The 18,827-nt window shown below is 37.3% G+C and overlaps 1 protein-coding gene across 4 annotated transcripts in view; it reads left to right on the forward strand.

The window, feature by feature from the left end:
* The window catches only part of KIZ (kizuna centrosomal protein), a 113,697-nt gene that overhangs the window by 18,802 nt on the left and 76,068 nt on the right, over positions 1–18,827 (forward strand). The gene's annotated exons all lie outside the window — the stretch shown is intronic.

Here is an 18,827-nt window from a genome sequence, read left to right on the forward strand (position 1 = left end):
AGCAAAAATGGGAGCATCACTCCATTATTCAGAGAAGCCAACAGCGTGCTTCCTCCTTAGGCTGCAGCATTCATTAAGAAAAGCTTACTGGGCTGAAAGCTGGGAACAGATGATAACGGGATATGATTTTCATATTTAATGCTTCCCTTGGAAGAGTATGTGTGCTACAGATTGATAGAAGAATCAACTGCTACTTTACTAAAAGACTTTCAGGTTTGCCCTATAGCTACCGATGGAATCATTCAGCCAAGAAATTAACTTTTTCTCCTTTTACCTGTTTTATATATCTGCTAAGCAGGCTGCCGGGCTGCCAGTAAATGTTATTATGCAGTTAACTGTTTGGTATTTAAGACTCTTATCAGAAAAGAAACAGAGGCCACACTATTTTGTTTTTATAGTAGGAGCAAGGTTTTCGTTTTTCTTTTTTCCGTGCATTAACAGGCATTAATCTGAGTTTATAGGAAGTTTTAGTTTTCCTTCCCAGAGATTAAAAAGTTAAAAAACCTAGAACTTTAGAGCATTCTTTAAACTGTAAGATACAAAACACCAAGCCCCAGCAACCCTGACCTATATAAAAAGGCCTTTAATGATAAATGATTTCTCTGCCATTAGATGTATACCAAATGTGGTATGATGTGATAGACTTCTGAGACATTCAGGCAGTTTTTCTGTTTGACATTTGGTCATGAAATAATTGACATGTTTTTTAATCTATAATCTAGTTTGTTCTTTCTGTGCTGTTCCTGATAGACACCTTGTTAGTATGACAGTGTCAATGGTACTTAAATAAAATGGGAGACTTTTTTTTATATTTGCACTACTGATTCCTTACCTTACATATAGTTATATAGTTTCCTTTTAAGTCATATTTAAAATTAGGGCAAGAGACATATAGCTGACAACTCCTTAAAATGTTACATAGAATAATTAGAAGTGTTTCCTTTTTACTGGAATGTGTCATCTCCTTAAAAACTTTGACTTTTGACTGTATGTAAGACTCAATTAGGTAACATTTTGAGACGTAGCTTGCCTTTTTCAATTTCCCATTGATGTTCTATCAATTAAAAGGTAAAAATATTTCAGCAGAACCCTGAATTAGTTAACACTTACTATACACTAAACCAGAACAATTCCTTACCGTATGGGGTATGTTTTATCTTTCAGCAGTCACGTGAGCTAGTCTCTGTGCCCAGAGCGCTGGTCTCCAGGGACTGGCCTGAGCACGGTGGTTGAATTCAGTAGATCGTTGCTGAGTGAGTGCTCTGTTTGAGAAGCTGCAGCAGGTCCCTCTAGGAATGCCACGATGTTCTTTCTGAGGCCTAGGATAGTGTGTGCTGAGTCCCAGCTACACGGAGAAAGAAAGTTTGCTTCCTCTGCAATGAGTCCTCCACGGCCTAGGGGAGAAGGTGGTGTGTGAGCTGGCGTGAAGGGTGGGGAGGGTGCCAGTCACTGGGTATTTGATAGACATTCTTGGGTCTGAAGATGTTGTGAGTGAAGGAGTGGAAGCAGGAAGCCCGGCGAGAAGCCATCAGTCTGGCTAAAGGTGAACATTCTTGCAGGGAAGTGGGAGAAAATGAGCTTGGAAAGGGGCATCGTGGAACTCAGTCCAAGGCTCGAGGATTGAAAATTTCCCCCTGGAATCAGTGTGTGTGCACGTGCATGATGGGACAGGTGAAGCAAGGACTGGGGCTCAGAGCAGTTACATCATAGGCGCAGGAAGGCAGGGCTGGCAGTGCTGTGCAGGATGCCCTGGAGGAAGGAGCTCATGGGGCGAGAAAACCAGGATTTATTCAGACGCAAGGAACGAACTGAGGGCCTGAGTTGGGGTGGCCATTGAGATGGAGAATGCCAATGAAGGGGAGAGGAGCTGTCAAATTAATGATAATTCTGAGTTATGAAAAGATAGCTTTAAGAAGTGGTTGTGCAACTTTCAACCAGAAGCAGCAGCTTGAATGCACCACTAAGAAGAATGATCAGGTAGTAGTTGTCTATTTTTTCAGTGTAGAACTTTAGCTCGGTTTTATAATAGGAGTCCAGTGTTTTCATGCATCCAGTTGCTGCTCTTCAGTCATGTGTTCTCTGAAGAGAAGTAATCATTGATCTGTTCATCCCCCAAGATTGTTTCTAATATTAGTCTACTTAGTAAACTCTTATGTTGTTGTTGTTAATAGACAGAAAAGACAAAGTTCCGGTCCCCATTTGACTCCTCACAAATTTTACTATAATATAGTAATCCTTCTCTATTATACGTTGCCATTTTTTATTTTGGGGTGAACCCTCATTCCATTGGTCTCTAGGCATGTTCTTCTTGTTGCCCAGCTTTTTTGTATCAGCAGTGACTAGAGCATACACATAAAGACACATCAAAACATATACACCCAGGAGAGGTGGATATGGCATTAGTGAATGAGAGCATAAACCTTGAGGTGGGATTTGTGAAGTTTCTTTGAACTGTTACACTGTGAAATATGTTCTACTAAAGGCAGAAGTGAGCTGGATACTTCACAGAAAGATTATACTCTGCCAGGGCTGGAGAATGTGGAGGACCAGAGAATTCCATCACAGGACTAAAGGCTGGTTGGGGAGTTCCACTTCCTCTGTTGTCAACCTCCCTGCAAGGGTCACGTGGAGAATGACTCCACGTGCAGCTTGTTACTTCCGCTTCTAATCCTAATATTAACAATGGGGAATAGTGACTGCACGCGTATTTTGTCAGGGGCAGCATTAAGCACTTCATATTCATCAACTCATTTAATCCTGTCAGCAATCCTGGAAGTAGATACTATCGTATCCTCATTTTAGAGGAAGGCTCAAAGAAGTTGGTTAACTTGCCCAAGACTACACTGCTAGGCAGATCCCAAACTCAAACCCAGACCATGTGGCTTTAGCGTCCATGTTATTAGCCATGTTGCTACACTGCCTTCCAAGGTAGTATGGGTGAAATGCTCCTCGAAAGTCGGGAGAAATTCCTGGTCAAATAAAAACAGCCTAGCCATATCATGTGAAGTATTTCAGTTATTCATTTAGATGCTGCATTTTCACCTAACCTTGGGAGAGAGTGAAATGGTCTCCCTTGGTGGTATAATAGTCCAGCTGAATCAAGTGAGATCTGATTTTGCCCTGGTTGAATTGAGTAAGAAATTAGGCATACACTTCAGATTCATTATTGGGGATTTTTTTTTTTTTGAAAAAAAGCTGTGGTTTAGTAACACAATTTGAGTTTAACTCATTCAGTTTTGAGTATTGTGGCATAAGAGATGGGCACTGGAATCCACGTATTTGGGTTTGGATCCTGTGACCGAGAGCAAATTGTCCAACCTTGTAAGTCTTGCTGGAGTGAGTATAATAACAGTGGTTGATTTGAGGGTTTAAAAAGGTAATGAATAGAAGTCTGCTTGACACCTGGTAAGTGCTTGGCACGTGTTCAGTGATCCTCTTGCCCCTGTCCCCACTGTCACTGTCGTCAGCCATCTTCCTTCTCCACTGGGGTGGCCGTATGAGGGTGTCCCTGGCTTTCTACCACTTACCTATGGGAGTGGGGACAGAGAGGCTACCTACCAATTAGGAAACGAGAAGTAAAGCCCTTGGTGGTAGCAACTCATAATAGATGATTTTAGCATGATTACAATACAGAATAACTTACAGGACATACCTTTGAAGCCTGAATTTAATGGACCCATTTAAAAATTTAGGTAGTTCTAACCTCTATTGGATTTAGTGGCCAGTAACATCTCCTCTTGGCCTCAGTTGTGAAAATTTGGTTGAGTCTCGAATCTACCCCATTGGCAAAATGAAGAGTTAAAAATCACATTGTCATGGTGTCTTAGTCGGCCTGGGCTGCCATAACAAAATAGCACATTCTGGGTAGCTTAAACAACAAATTTATCTTCTCACGCTTCGGGGGGCTGGATGTCTTAAGATCTAGGTGCCAGCTGGGGTGGTTTCTGGTGAGAGCTCTCTTTGGTTTGCAGACGACTGTCCTCTCTCTGGGTCCTCGTGTGTCCTTTTCTCTGTGCACGTGTGTGGAGAGAGGCAGATCTCGGGTCTTTTCCTCTTCTAAGAACATCAGTCTGTTGGATTAATAGACCTCACTGAACCTTAGTTACCTCCTTCCAAGCCCCATTTCCAAATATAGTCACGTTGGGGGAGGGCTTCAACATAAGAATTTGGGGGGGGGCACAATTCAATTTATAACACGCAATAAAGTAAAATAATTCCTTCAGGATTGTTATATGTAAATTTTTATTAAGGGATTTTTGGAAGTCTTCTCAATGTGACTTAAGGGCTTGTAGAAACTAAGAGCAGTAATTGTACTGTGTGAAAAGCTGGAAATTGGGTTTGACAGCTCCATTTTAACATTCTGCATTTATCTTGTTACTTACCAATTCCCTCGTCTGTGGGGGAAAAATAATAAGAAAAGATAAAATTACTGCAGTATTCTGCAAAACATGAAGTATAACATAAATATATTTTTCAAAGTACAATAATATTCAAGATCTACCTGCTTTGAAAACTGTAAGCAGTTATTATTAACTGAGACACCATTACAGTAGTTCTTAACTTGCTGCTGGATGCATCAGCATGTCCTCTCCCCTTTCTGCCAGGAAAGATGAACTCCTGATTTTAAAAATATTTTCAACTGTATTCATTTGCTTTGCTATCACTTTCCCCAGCTCCCAATATGTTTTCAATTTATTTAAACTAAAAAAAGTTTTACCCATTTCTTTCATCTCCCACCCCCAGCCTCTGGCAATCATCAGTCTGTTCTCTGTATCTATGAACCTGGTTTGTGTTTATTTGTTTTAGATTCCAAATGTAAGAGAGATCATATGGTATTTGTGTGACTTATTTCACTTAGCATAATGTCTCAAAGTCCATCCATGGTGTTGCAGATGGCAGGATTTTCTTTTTCATAGCTGAATAATATGCCATTGTATATTTTTACAACTTCTTTATCCATTCAGCCATCATTGGACACTTAGTTTGCTTCCATATCTTGGCTGTTGTAAATAGTGCTGTAGTGTACATCGGGGTGCAGATATCTTTTCAAGATAGTGTTTTCATTTTATTCAGTTAAATACCCAGAAGTGGAATTGCTGGCTCATATGGTAGTTCTATTTTTAATTTTTTGAGGAGTCTCTATACTGTTTTCATAGTGGCTTCACCTGTTTACATTCCCACCAACAGTGCACACGGGTTCCCTTTTCTCCACCTCCTCATCAACACTTGTTATTTCTTGTTTTTTGATAATAGTCATTCTAACGTGTGAGGTGATATCTAATTGTGGTTTTGAGTTGCATTTCCTTGATGATTAGTGAAGTTGAGCATGTTTTCATGTACTTTTTGGCCATCTCTGTCTTCTTTGGAAAAATGTCTATTCAGATTTTTCTGCCCATTTTGTAATCAGATAATTTTTTGCTCTTGAGTTGTATGAGTTCTTTATATATTTTGGATATTGGCCCCTTATCAGATATATCATTTGCAAATCTTTCCTGCCATTCAGTAGGTTACCTTTTTGTTGATGGTTTCCTTTTCTGTGCAGAAGCTTTTTAGTTTGATCTGGTCTCACTTGTTTATTTTTGCTTTTGTTGCTTTTGCTTCTGGTATCAGATTCAAAAATCATAGCCAAGGACTTATGTCAAGGAGTTTACCACCTATGTTTTCTTCTAGGAGTTTTATGATTTTTTAAAACATTCAAGTCTTTAATTCATTTTGAGTTAATTTTTGTATATGGTGTTAGATGGTGATCTAGTTTCATTCTTTTGCATGTGGCTGTCTAGTTTTCCCAGCGCCATTTATTGAAGAGGCTTTTTTTTTTACTGTATATTCTTGGCTCCTTTATTGTAAATTAATTGACCATATGTGTGGGTTTATTTCTGTGGTCTCTATTCTGTTCCACTGATCTATGTGTTTGTTTTTATGCCAATACCATACTGTTGTAATTACTGTAGCTTTGTAATATATTTCAGAATAAAAGAGCATGATGCCTCCAGCTTTGCTCTTCTTTCTCAAGATTGCTTTGGTTATTTGGGCCTTTTGCATTTCTATACAAATTTTAAGATTGTTTTGTTTCTGTGAAAAATTTCATTTGAATTTTAATAGGGATTACATTGAATCTGTAGATTGCTTTGAGTAGTATGGACATTTTAACAATTTAATTCTTCTAATCCATGAGCACAGAATATCTTTCCATTTATTTGTATCTTCTTCAGTTTTTTTCATTAATGTCCTATAGTTTTTAGTATATAGTCTTTCACTTCCTTGGTTATATTTATTCGTAGGTATTTCTTATGCAGTTATGAATGGGATTGTTAATTTCCCTTTCTGATATTTCATTATTCATGTATAGAAACTCAACATTTTTGCATATTGATTTTGTTTTCTGTAACTTTACTGAATTGGTTTATTAGTTCTAACAGTTTTTTGATTGAGTCTTGAAGGGTTTTCTATATATAATACATATCATATGCAAATAGTAACAATTTTACTTGTTCCTTTCCAGTGTGGATGCCTTTTATTCCTTTTTCTTGCCTAATTGCACTGGCTAAGACTTCTAATACTATATTGAATAAAAATGGAAAGAGTGGGAATCCTTGTCTTGTTCCTATCTTAGAGGAAACGCTTTCATTTTCACCGTTGAGTATGATGTTAGCTATGGGCTTGCCCTATATGGCTTTTATTATGTCGAGGTATGTTCTTTCTATACCTGCTTTATTGATACTTTTATCATGAATGGATGTTGAATTTTGTCAAATATTTTTTCCACATCTATTGAGATGATCATATATTTATCCTTCATTTTCTTAATGTGGTATATCACATTTACAGATTTGCAGATATTGAACCATCCTGTACCCCTGGAATAAATTCCACTTGACTGTGGTATATGATCCTTTTAATATATTGTCAGAAATTCCCTGTCCAGTGGTTAGGACTTGGTGCTTTCACTGCTGTGGCCTGGGTTTAAGCCCTAGGCAGGGAACTAAGATTCCACAAGCCGTGTGGCACAGCCAAAAAAAAAAAAATATTGTTGAATTCAGTTTGCTAATATTTTTTAGGAGTTTTGCATCTATGTTGATCAAGAATATTGGCCTGTAATTTTCTTTTCTTGTGGCATCTTTGTCTGGTTTTAGCATCAGGGTAATACTGGCCTCATAAAATCAGTTTGGAAGAGTTACCTCCTTTTCTGTTTTTTTGGAAAAGTTTGAGAAGGATTGGTATGTATGCTTCTTTGAATGTTTGGTAGAATTCACTAATGAAGCCTTCTGGTCCTGGACTTTTGTTTATTGAGAAGTTTTTGATTACTGATTCTACCTCATTACTAGTAACTTATCTGTTCATATTTTTTTGAATTTATCCATTTCTTGTTGGTTGTCCAGTTTGTTGGCATATAGTTGTTTATGGTAGTCTTATGATCCTTTATATTTCTGTGGTATCAGTGGTAACATCTCCTCTCCAATATATTTTAAGAGGTACAGATGGATAACTGTGGCAGGAAAAGGAAGAAATGAACTAAAACCTTGGATTACAGATTTACCTCAAACACTTAACTACAGAAAGTAATAGGAAAGTATAGAAAAGTTGATCATTATGTCAGTTCCTTAAACAGTGACACATACTCCTTCCTTTGGCAATAACAGCTGTCTCTCAAAAACTTTTCAATTCCTAATATTATACCACTGTCAGTAATAATGTGAAACACAGCATTTTTCTCTTCAGCTTCCCTGGCTCAGAAACTGCTTTGAGAAGACACATAATAATATTCAGAATTTTAAGGTTAAAGACCACCCTATTTCCTGTTGCTAAGCAAACAAAATGACAGACTATTTTTTAAAAAAAGAGACAGCTGTCTGAGCCATTTCAAACGTAGCATTGCCTTATAGCGAGCAGCAATTAGTTTTTGCAGGTTTCTTGTAGTTTTGCAGGTTTCTTTTTTGTTATGCAAGTTTAAATAATTGCTGGTGGGAATGTAAAATGGTGTAGCCACTTTGGAAAACAGTTCACAGTTCCTCACAATGTTACCATTGTGTACCAATGTACTCACAACATAGTTACCATATGACCCAAAAACTCCACACTCAAGAGAGGTGAAGACATATGCCCACACAAAATCTTGTACACAGATGTTCATGGCAGCAGTGTTCTTAACAGCTGAAAAGTGGAAACATCTCAGATGTCCATCATCTGACAAATGGATAAACAAAATATGGTATATCCATGCAATGGAATATTATTCAGCCATTAAAGAGAATGAAATACTTATATTTGATACAACATGGAGACACCCTGAAAATGTTATGCCAAGTAAAAGAAGCCACAAAAAATACTGGAAAACAAACTAATGGTTATCAGTGGGGAGAGGGAAGGGGGAGGGGCAGTATGCATTACTGTGCCAATTAAATGTGGACTGTGGAATGGAAAATACATCAATGTTAAATTTCCTGATTTGGGTCATTGAACTCTGCTCGTGAAAGAGAATGTCCCTGTGCTTAGGAAGTACACACTGAAGTGTTCAGGGGGAGGGGGCAACGTGTCTCCAAGTTAGCCTCAGATGGTTCAGGAGAAAATGGTGTGTATGTATATACACATACACATATGCATGTGTGTAGGTGGGGAGAGAATGATAAAACAAATCAGGCAAACCATAAACAATTTACTTATTGGTTTATTATAGACACTAATATGTAATGTTCTCATTAATTAGTGTATTACTAGAGCTTGTTGAGGACCAGAGTTCCGTATTCTAAAAAGTCTGGCAAAATTGCATTTAACTATTTCCCATCACAGAGAGCTGTCTGTAGCTTCTGTTTTCAGGAAGTACTCTTTGTTAACAGTGCCATCTTGAAGTGGTCACTGTTTTTGCTTTCTGCAGTTCTGTAAGCATTTAAATCGTGGGTACATGCTATTTTTGTTGATTGTGCAGGTTACCATTTAGATTTTGTTGTTTCTCTCCAGTTCTTGGCCCTGGGAATGGGCCTGGAGTCTTTTGCTTCTCTTAGTGGGTCAGAGGAGTTAGAGAGGAACTGATTGAAAGGAATAACTCAGGGGTACTTCCTTTGTCCTTCCCCAGGGGGCTTTCTCATCTCTAAGGCCTGCCTACCCTTTGACTTCATATCTTGGCCTTAAGCAGACCAACAAAGAGACAGGTACTTAGGGCTGCAGTGTACTCCCTGTTCTGAGTTAGTTCATTAATACTCCCTAAATCAGTCTTGAAAGTGAAAAATCAAAGGCCTCAAACTCATAAGTCTGATCACTGATTGGCCTCAAGTCTTCACTAAATGACCACTATTGTGTATATACTCTGAGTCCCCTTCAGCATACGGCCAGCTGAAGCTCTCCACTGTAACCCATCACTTGGAGCCATCTATTTAAATAACTTTTTGTTTGAGTACAGGAAAAATGAAAGTAGTTGTTAGATTAGGGTAGTGGTAATTGGTGATTTTTGCCTGTTTTAAGACTTCTTTGTTACTGATAATAGGTCACATATTATGTCACAAATACTGTTTATACTGATGAATCAGAATGTTGATTAATATAATTTTGCTGTTTAAACCATGTGGTATAATGAAAAATTCTTAATAATGACATAATGGCCTCTTTGGACAGTAGTATCCTATAAGTCAGTCTTGACGGAGCAACTTCTGTTCTAGGAGGCTGTCCTACTCACATGTATGCAGAGAGCCATACACTCAGGGATAATTATTGCACATGGTTTGGAAGGGTAGGTGGTGGGAAGCAAACCAAGGTCCATGAAAATAAGACTCGTTAAATAATTTATGGAACATCTATAGGAAAGGTTAATACACAGCTCTTAAAATTACAATGTAGTCAGTTTCCAGTCCAACGGGTAAGAAACTTGGAAGTCACCACTCCATCCTAACAAGTAAAAAGCTGAACAAGCCGAAAATCAACATCTCTTCTTAGATCTGACAGAGAAGTGAGGTCACAGAGCAATATGCTGTCCCTGAGGTCCCAGGGCAATATGCTATCTCTCTCTGGAGAGACCAAGAGATGACTAGAGAGAGCGACAGCTTCCCAGAGCAGAGCTGACGCCTCTGCAGGACTCAGTGCCGGACAGAGAAACAGGAACTGTGACTGACAAGGCTCAGTGTGGGCAGATCCACGAGAGAAACTCCGGGGGACCCAGCCACAGGGGCCCCCCACACTTTTGTGAGTTTTACCCCTAGTTCTACCAGGTCCTCACAGTGACTGTCAGGGAGGGGAAGGGGGAGAGGAGCCAGAACGCTCTGCTATTAACAAGGTCTGCCCTCAGGAGAAGCTGTTTAGCCAGAGCTTGACTGACCTGAGGGAAGGAAAAACCCAGCTCCAGAAGGTGCTAGCCTCCTGCGTGGAGGAACAGAAATAACAATTCCAGCCCCTTCTAGCCTTGAACCTAAAACTGCTCTAAAACTAATGTCTTTTAAAAAGTCCATTGAGTGTAGATATATGGATTTATTTCTGGACTCAGTTCTGTTCCATTGATCTGTATGTCTATTTTTATGCTAGTGCAGTCTAAATTACCCCTGGTTTTGTAGTAAGTTTTGAAATTGGGAAGTGTGCATCTTCCAGCTTTCCTCTTCTTTAGAAAATTGTTCTGGCTATTCTGGGTTCCTTTATTTCCATAAATTTTAGTATTAGCTTGCCAATTTCTGCAAAAAAGCCTGCTGGGATTTTGCTGGAGTTTGTATTAACTGTGTAAGTCAATTTGGGAGTATTGCCATCTCAACAATTTTAAGTCTCATGTTGCTTGAACACAGAATGCTGATCTTGTTTGCCTTTCATTTCTTTTTCTTGCCTTACTGCCCTGGCTAGAATCTGTAGTATGGCGTTAAATAGAAGTGTTAAGAGCAGACATTCTTGTGTTAACTCTGATCTGAGGGAAGGAAAGCTTCCAGTCTTTTACCATTGACTGTGATGTTAGCTATGGGTTTTTCATAGATGCACTTTATCAGGTTAGGGAGTTTCCTTCTAGTCCTAGTTTGCTGAGTTTTTAAAAATCATAAACACATGTTGTATTTTGTCTAATGCTTTTTCTGTGTTTGTGGAGATAATAATTTGGGTTTTTTATTTGTTCTTTATTCTATTAACATGATGTATTATATCACTTAACTTTCATATGTTAAACTAACTTTGCATTCCTGGGAAAAATCCTACTTGGTCATGGGATATAATCCCTTGTATATTATGCTGAATTTGGTTTGCTAACATTTTGTTGAGAATTTTTACAACTATATTCATAAGAAGTGTTGGTCTATAGTTTTCTTTCTTGTGATGTCTTTGTCTGGTTTTGGTATTATGGCTGGCCTCATAGAATAAGTTGTGAAATGGTTTTTCCTCGCCTGTTTTTGGAAGAATTTCTAAAGGATTGGTATTAATTGTGAAGGATTGGTATTAATCCTTCTTTAAATGTCTGGTAGAGTTCACCAGTAAAGCCTTCTTTCTAGTCCTGGGCTTTTCTTTGTGGGAAATTTTTTGATTACTAATTCAATTGCTTAACTTGTTTTAGGCCTATTCAGATTTTCTGTTTCTTCTTGGGTGAGTTTTGGTAGTTGTGTCTTTCTAAGAATTTGTCCAATTTATCTAGGTTGGCTAATTTGTTGGCAAACAGTTATTCATAATATTCCCTTAGTTTTTTATATCTGTAAGGTTGGTAACAAAGTACCAATTTCATTTCTGATTTTAGTAATTTGTCTTGTTTTTTCCTTGGTCAGTCTAGCTAAAGGTATGTCAATCTGTGAATCTTTTCAATGAATCAACATTTGGTTTTGTCGATTGTCTCCAGCTTTTCTATTTTCTAATTCATTTATTTCTGCTCTAATCTTATTATTACCTTCCTTTTGCTTGCTTTGGATTTAATTTGCTCTTCTTTTTCTACTTTCTTAGCATGGAAGTTTAGGTTATTGATTTGAGTTCTTCCTTCTTTCTAATAAGCTTTTCCAGCTCTGAATTTCCTTCTAAATATTTCTTCCCATAGGCTTTAGGATCTTGTGTTTTCCTTTTCATTTATCTCAAACTGTTTTCTAATTTCCCTGGTCTTTTTTTCTTTGATCCATTAATTATTTAGGAGTTTCTTATTTAATTTCTACATATTTGTGAATTTGCCAAATTTCCTTCTTTTATTGATTTCTAATTTCATTCCATTGTCATCAGAGAACTTTATTTTAATCCATTTAAATTTATTGAGACTTGATTTATTGCCTAACATATGGGTCTATCTTGTAGAATGTTCCATGTACATTTAAGAAGAATATATATTCTGTGTATTCTACTGTTGGTAGGTGGAGTCTTCTTTATATGTCTGTTAGGTCTAGTTGGTTTATAGTTGGTTCAAGTCCTCTGTTTCCTTATTGATCTTCTATTTAGTTATTTTAACCATTATTGAATGTAGAGTATTTAAGTCTCCAACTATTATTGTTGGGTTTTGCTTCAGATAGGACTTTGTTGTTAGATATACTTACATGTTTCTAATTGTTATATCTTTTTCACAGATTGACCCTTTTATCATTGTAAAATGTCCTGTGTCTAGTTACAGTTTTGAGTCTTAAAATCTATTGTGTCTGATTAACATAGCCACTTCGGCTTTCTTTCGGTACTGTTTGCATAGTATATTTTTTTTCCATGAGGCTCTCTTGATATATCTTTTCCCTTCCCTATGCTTTCAACCTGTTTGTGTCTTTGAATCTAAAATGAGTCTCATTAGACAGCATATAGTTGGATCATATTTTAAATCCATTCTGCCAGTTCTCTGGCTTCAATTATAGTATTTAATCCATTTAAAATTAATGTAATTACTAAAAAGGTAGGATTTGCGTCTGCCATTTTGCTCTTTGTTTTCTATATACTGTAAGTTCCATACATACGAACCTTCAAGTTTTGAACTTTCAAAGATGCAAACGTGTGTTCCATCAGCGTCAGGCATGAGTGAAATTGCAGCTTGCCCTCCGTCTCCTATTGCTGGCGATCCTTCAGCTCTACTGTCTCCCACCTCCTCTCCCTCTTCCAGTCAGTAACTCTTCTTGCCTGTTCACTCGATGCCAGCCCCTGTATGCCAGCTGTTGTACTGTACTACTGTACTTTTCAAGGTACTGCACTGTAAGATTAAAAATGTTTTCTTGTTTTCTCCTGTATGATTTAAAAGACAAGACTAGAGTTACATGAAAAATATATTTATGCTTTTATATGTACCAACATAGTTAAATACATATTTACCAGTGTAGTTACCCTAACTAGTGCTATTTATTTCTTAATGCAGACTTGAGTTACTGTGTAGTGTCCTTTCATTTCAGCCTGAAGGACTCCTTGTAGTATTCCATATAGGGAAAAGTATGGTTGTGACAAATTCTGTTTTTGTTTAGTGAGGAACGCCTTAATTTCGCCTTATTTTTTTTATTTTTTATTTTTGGCAGTGCTGCACTGCCTGTGGGATCTTAGTTGCCCAACCAGTGCCCCCTGCAGTGGAAGTGCAGAGTCTTAACCACTGGACCACCAGGGGAGTTCCTCTCGTTCATTTTTGAAATAACATTTTGGTGGCTATAGAATTCTTGACTGATAGTCTTTTTCTTTCAGTGCTTTGACTGTGTTATCTTACTGCCTACTGGCCTCCACAGTTTCTGATGATAAGTCACCTGTTACTCTTATTGAGGATCCTTTTTATGTAAGGAGTCACTTCCCTGTTTTTGCTTTCAAGATTCTCTCTTTTTGGCTTTCAGTAGTTTGATTATTATATGTCTAGGTGAGGATCTGTTTGAATTTATTACACTTGGACTTCGTTGAGCTTCTTGGATGTGTAAATGTTTTTCATTATATTTGGAGAGATTTCACTGTTATTTCTTCAAAATTATAGTGTCTTTCTTTTTCTTCTCCTTCTGAGACTTTCATTATGCATATGTTGGTATGCTTAGTGGTATCCCACAGGTCTCTGAGGTTCTGTTCATTGCTCATTATTTTTTCTTTCTTTTCCTCAATCTAGATAATCATAATTGATCTGTATTTAAGTATGTTGATTCCTTCTTCTGCCTGTTCATATCTGCTGCTGAGCCCCTCTAGTGAATTTTTCATTCTGGTGACTGTACTTTTCAACTGCAGAATTTCTGTTTGGTTCTGTCTTTTAAATAATTTCTATCTCTTTATTAATCATCTCTGTTTGGACATTTTTCCCATACTTTCCCTTAGTTCTTTTAGACATGATTTCCTTTAGTTCTTTGAACATGTTTAAAATAGCTAATTTAAAGTCTTTGTATAGTAAGTCCAACATTTGGGCTTCCTCAGGGATAATTTCTTTAATTTTTATTTTTAAAAATTTTTTTAGAATTGAAGTATAGTTGATTTACAATATTGTGTTACTTTCTGCTGTACGGCAAAGTGATTCAGTTATACATATATACATTCTTTTTTATATTCTTTTCCATTATGGTTTATTACAGGATATTGAATATAGTTCCCTGTGCTATAAGTAGGTCCTTGTTGTTTATCCATTCTATATATACTAGTTTGCATCTACTAATCCGAAACGCCCACTCCATCCCTCCCCCACCTTCCCTCCGCCTTTGCAACCACAAGTCTATTCTCTATATCTGTGAGTCTGTTCCTGTTTCATAGATAGTTTCATTTGTGTCATATTTTAGATTTCACATGTAAGTGAGACTATGTGATATTTGTCTTTGTCTGATTTACTTCACTTAGTATGATAATTTCTAGGTTCATCCATGTTGCTGCAAAGGGCATTATTTTGTTGTTTTTTATGGCTGAGTAGTATTCCACTGTATATATGTACCACATATTCTTTACCCATTCATCTGTCAGTGGACATTTAGATGGTTTCCATGTCTTGGCTATTGTGAACAGTGCTGCTATGAACACAGGGGTGCATGTGTCATTTTGAATTATAGTTTTATCTAGATATATGCCCAGGAGTGGGATTGCTGGATCATATGGTAATTCTATTTTTAATTTTCTGAGGAACCTCCATACTGTTTTCCATAGTGGCTACACCAACTTACCTTCCCACCAACAGTGTAGGAGGGTTCCCTTTTCTCCACACCCTCTCCAGCATTTGTTATTTGTAGACTTTTTAATGATGGCCATTCTGACTGGTGTGAGGTGGTACCTCATTGTAGTTTTGATTTGCATTTCTCTAATAATTAGCGATATTGAGCATCTTTTCATATGCCTATTGGCCATCGGTATTTCTTCTTTGGAAAAAAGTCTATTTAGGTCTTCTGCCCATTTTTGGATTGGGTTGTTTGGTTTTTTTGTTGAGTTGTATGAGCTGTTTGTATATTTTGGAAATTAAGTCCTTGTCAGTCGCATCATTTGCAAATATTTTCTCCCATTCCATAGGTTGTCTTTTCATTTTGTTTATGGTTTCCTTTTGGCTGTGCAAAAGCTTGTTAGTTTGATTAGGTCCCATTTGTTTATTTTTGTTTTTATTTCTATTGCCTGGGGAGAGTGACCTAAGAAAACATTGGTAGGATTTATGTCAGAGAATGTTTTGCCTGTGTTCTCTTCTAGGAGTTTTATGGTGTCATGTCTTAATGTTTAAGTCTTTAAGCCGTTTTGAGTTTATTTTTGTGTATGGTGTGAGAGTGTGTTCTAACTTCATTGATTTACATGCGGCTGTCCAACTTTTCCAACACCACTTGCTTTTTCCCATTGTATATTCTTGTCTCCTGTGTTGAAGATTAATTGACTAGGTGTGTGGGTTTATTTCTAGGCTCTGTATTCTGTTAGATTGATCCATGTGTCTGTTTTTGTGCCAATACCAGGCCATTTTGATTACCGTAGCTTTGTAGCATTGTCTGAAGCCTGGGAGGGTTATGTCTCCTGCTTTGTTCTTTTTCCTCAGGATTTCAGGGATAGTTTCTATTGACTGCTTTTTTTCCTCCTGTGTATGGATCATACCTTCTTGTTTCTTTCAACATCTCATAATTTTTTGTTAACTTTTGGACATTTTAAATAATAAAATGAACGTCAAATTTACCCCTTCCTAGAGTTTATTGTTTTGTTTGCTTGCTTAGTGATTTTCTGAATTGTGTAAAGTCTGTATTCTTTGTCATGTGTGGTCACTGAAGTTTCTGTTCAGTTAGCTTAGTAACCAGCTAATGATTAGACAGAGCTTTCTTCAAATGCCTGAAACCTGGAATTCTCACAGTCTTTACCAAGGGGCTTTGGCACTCATCCAGGCAGTTTCCAGCTCCACCTTAGCCTTCATGTCAGTGCTTGCCCAGAGCTTACCTTGAAAGGTAAGCCTGAGGTGACAGCTTAGGCCCTTCTCAGGACTTTTCTTTTTTTGTTTTTTAACATCTTTATTGGAGTATAATTGCTTTACAATGTTGTGTTAGTTTCTGCTGTATAACAAAGCGAACCAGCTATACGTACACATATATCCCATCCTTCTTGTGTCTCCCTCCCAACCTCCCTATCCCACCCCTCTGGGTGGTCACAAAGCACTGAGCTAATCTTCCTGTGCTACGCAGCTGCTTCCCACTAGCTATCTATTTTACATTTGGTAGTGTATGTATGTCCATGCCACTCTCTCACTTCGTTCCACCTTACCCTTCCCCCACCCGTGTCCTCAAGTCCATTCTCTACATCTGCGTCTTTATTCCTCTCCTGCCCCTAGGTTCATGAGAACCTTTTTGTTTTGTTTTGTTTTTAGATTCCATATATATGTGTTAGCATATGGTATTTATTTTTCTCTTTCTGACTTACTTCATTCTGTATGATAGACTCTAGGTCCATCCACCTTACTACAAATAACTCAATTTTGTTTCTTTTTATGGCTGAGTAATATTCCATTGTATATATGTGCCACATCTTCTTTATCCATTCATCTGTCGATGGACATTTAGGTTGCTTCCATGTCCTGGCTGTTGTAAATAGTGCTGCAATGAACATTGTGGTACATGACTCTTTTTGAATTATGGTTTTCTCAGGGTATATGCCCAGTAGTGGGATTGCTAGGTCATATGGTAGTTCTATTTTTAGTTTCTTAAGGAACCTCCATATTGTTCTCCATAGTGGCTGCATCAGTTTACGTTCCCACCAACACTGCAAGAGGGTTCCCTTTTCTCCACACCCTCTCCAACATTTATTGTTTGTAGATTTTTTGATGATGGCCATTCTGACCAGTGTGAGGTGATACCTCAGTGTAGTTTTGATTTGCATTTCTCTAATGATTAGTGATGTTGAGCATCCTTTCATGTGTTTGTTGGCAATCTGTATATCTTTGGAAAAAGGTCTATTTCGGTCTTTGGCCCATTTTTGGATTGGGTTGTTTGTTTTTTTGATATTGAGCTGCATGAACTCTTTATATAATTTGGAGATTAATCCTTTGTACATTGATTTGTTTGCAAATATTTTCTCCCATTCTGAGGATTGGCTTTTCGTCTTGTTTAGGGTTTCCTTTGCTGTGCAAAAGCTTTTAAGTTTCATTAGGTCCCATTTGTTTATTTTTGTTTTTATTTCCATTTCTCTAGGAGGTGGGTCAGAAAGGATCTTGCTGTGATTTATGTCATAGAGTGTTCTGCCTATGTTTTCCTCTAAGAGTTTTATAGTGTCTGGCCTTGCATTTAGGGCTTTAATCCATTTTGAGTTTATTTTTGTGTATGGTATTACAGGGTGTTGTAATTTCATTCTTTTACATGTAGCTGTCCAGTTTTCCCAGCACCACTTACTGAAGAGGCTGTCTTTTCTCCACTGTATATTCTTGCCTTCTTTATCAAAGATAAGGTGACCATATGTGCGTGCGTTTATCTCTGGGCTTTCTATCCTGTTCCATTCATCTGTATTTCTGTTTTTGTGCCAGTACCATACTGTCTTGATTACTGTAGCTTTGTAGTATAGTCTGAAGTCAGAGAACCTGAGTGCTCCAGCTCCGTTTTTCTTCCTCAGGATCGCTTTGGCTATTTGTGGTCTTTTGTGTTTCCATACAAATTGTGAAATTTTTTGTTCTACTTCTGTGAAAAATGGTAGTTTGATAGGGATTGCCTTGAATCTGTAGATTGCTTTGTGTAGTATAGTCATTTTCACAATGTTGATTCTTCCAATCCAAGAACATAGTATATCTTTCTGTTTGTATCATCTTTAATTTCTTTCATCACTGTCTTATAGTTTTGTGCATACCGGTCTTTTGTCTCCTTAGGTAGGTTTATTCCTAGGTATTTATTCTTTTTGTTGTAGTGGTAAATGGGAGTATTTCCTTAATTTCTCTTTCAGATATTTCAGATATCATTCCTTTCAGATATCATTAGTGTATAGGAATGCAAGAGATTTCTGTGCATTAATTTTGTATCCTGCTACTTTACCAAATTCATTGATTAGCTCTAGTAGTTTTCTGGTAGCATCTTAACATCTTTAGGATTCTCTATGTATAGTATCATGTCATCTGCAAACAGTGACAGTTTTACTTTTTCTTTTCCAATTTGGATTCCTTTTATTTCTTTGTCTTCTCTGATTGCTGTGGCTAAAACTTCCAAAATTATGTTGAATAATAGTGGCGAATGTGGGCAACCTTGTCTTGTTTCTGATCTTAGTGAAAATGGTTTCAGTTTTTCACCATTGAGAACGATATTGGCTGTGGGTTTGTCATATATGGCCTTTATTATATTGAGGTACGTTCCCTCTATGCCTACTTTCTCAAGAGCTTTTATCATAAATGGGTGTTGAATTTTGTTGAAAGCTTTTTGTGCATCTATTGAGATTATCATACAGTTTTTATCCTTCAGTTTGTTAATATGGTGTATATATATTGATTGATTTGCATATATTGAAGAATCCTTGCGTTCCTGGGATAAACCCCACTTGATCATGGTGTATGATCCTTTTAA

The sequence above is a fragment of the Globicephala melas genome, chromosome 15 (genome assembly GCF_963455315.2).
Source record: "Globicephala melas chromosome 15, mGloMel1.2, whole genome shotgun sequence".
Classification (NCBI taxonomy): domain Eukaryota; kingdom Metazoa; phylum Chordata; class Mammalia; order Artiodactyla; family Delphinidae; genus Globicephala; species Globicephala melas.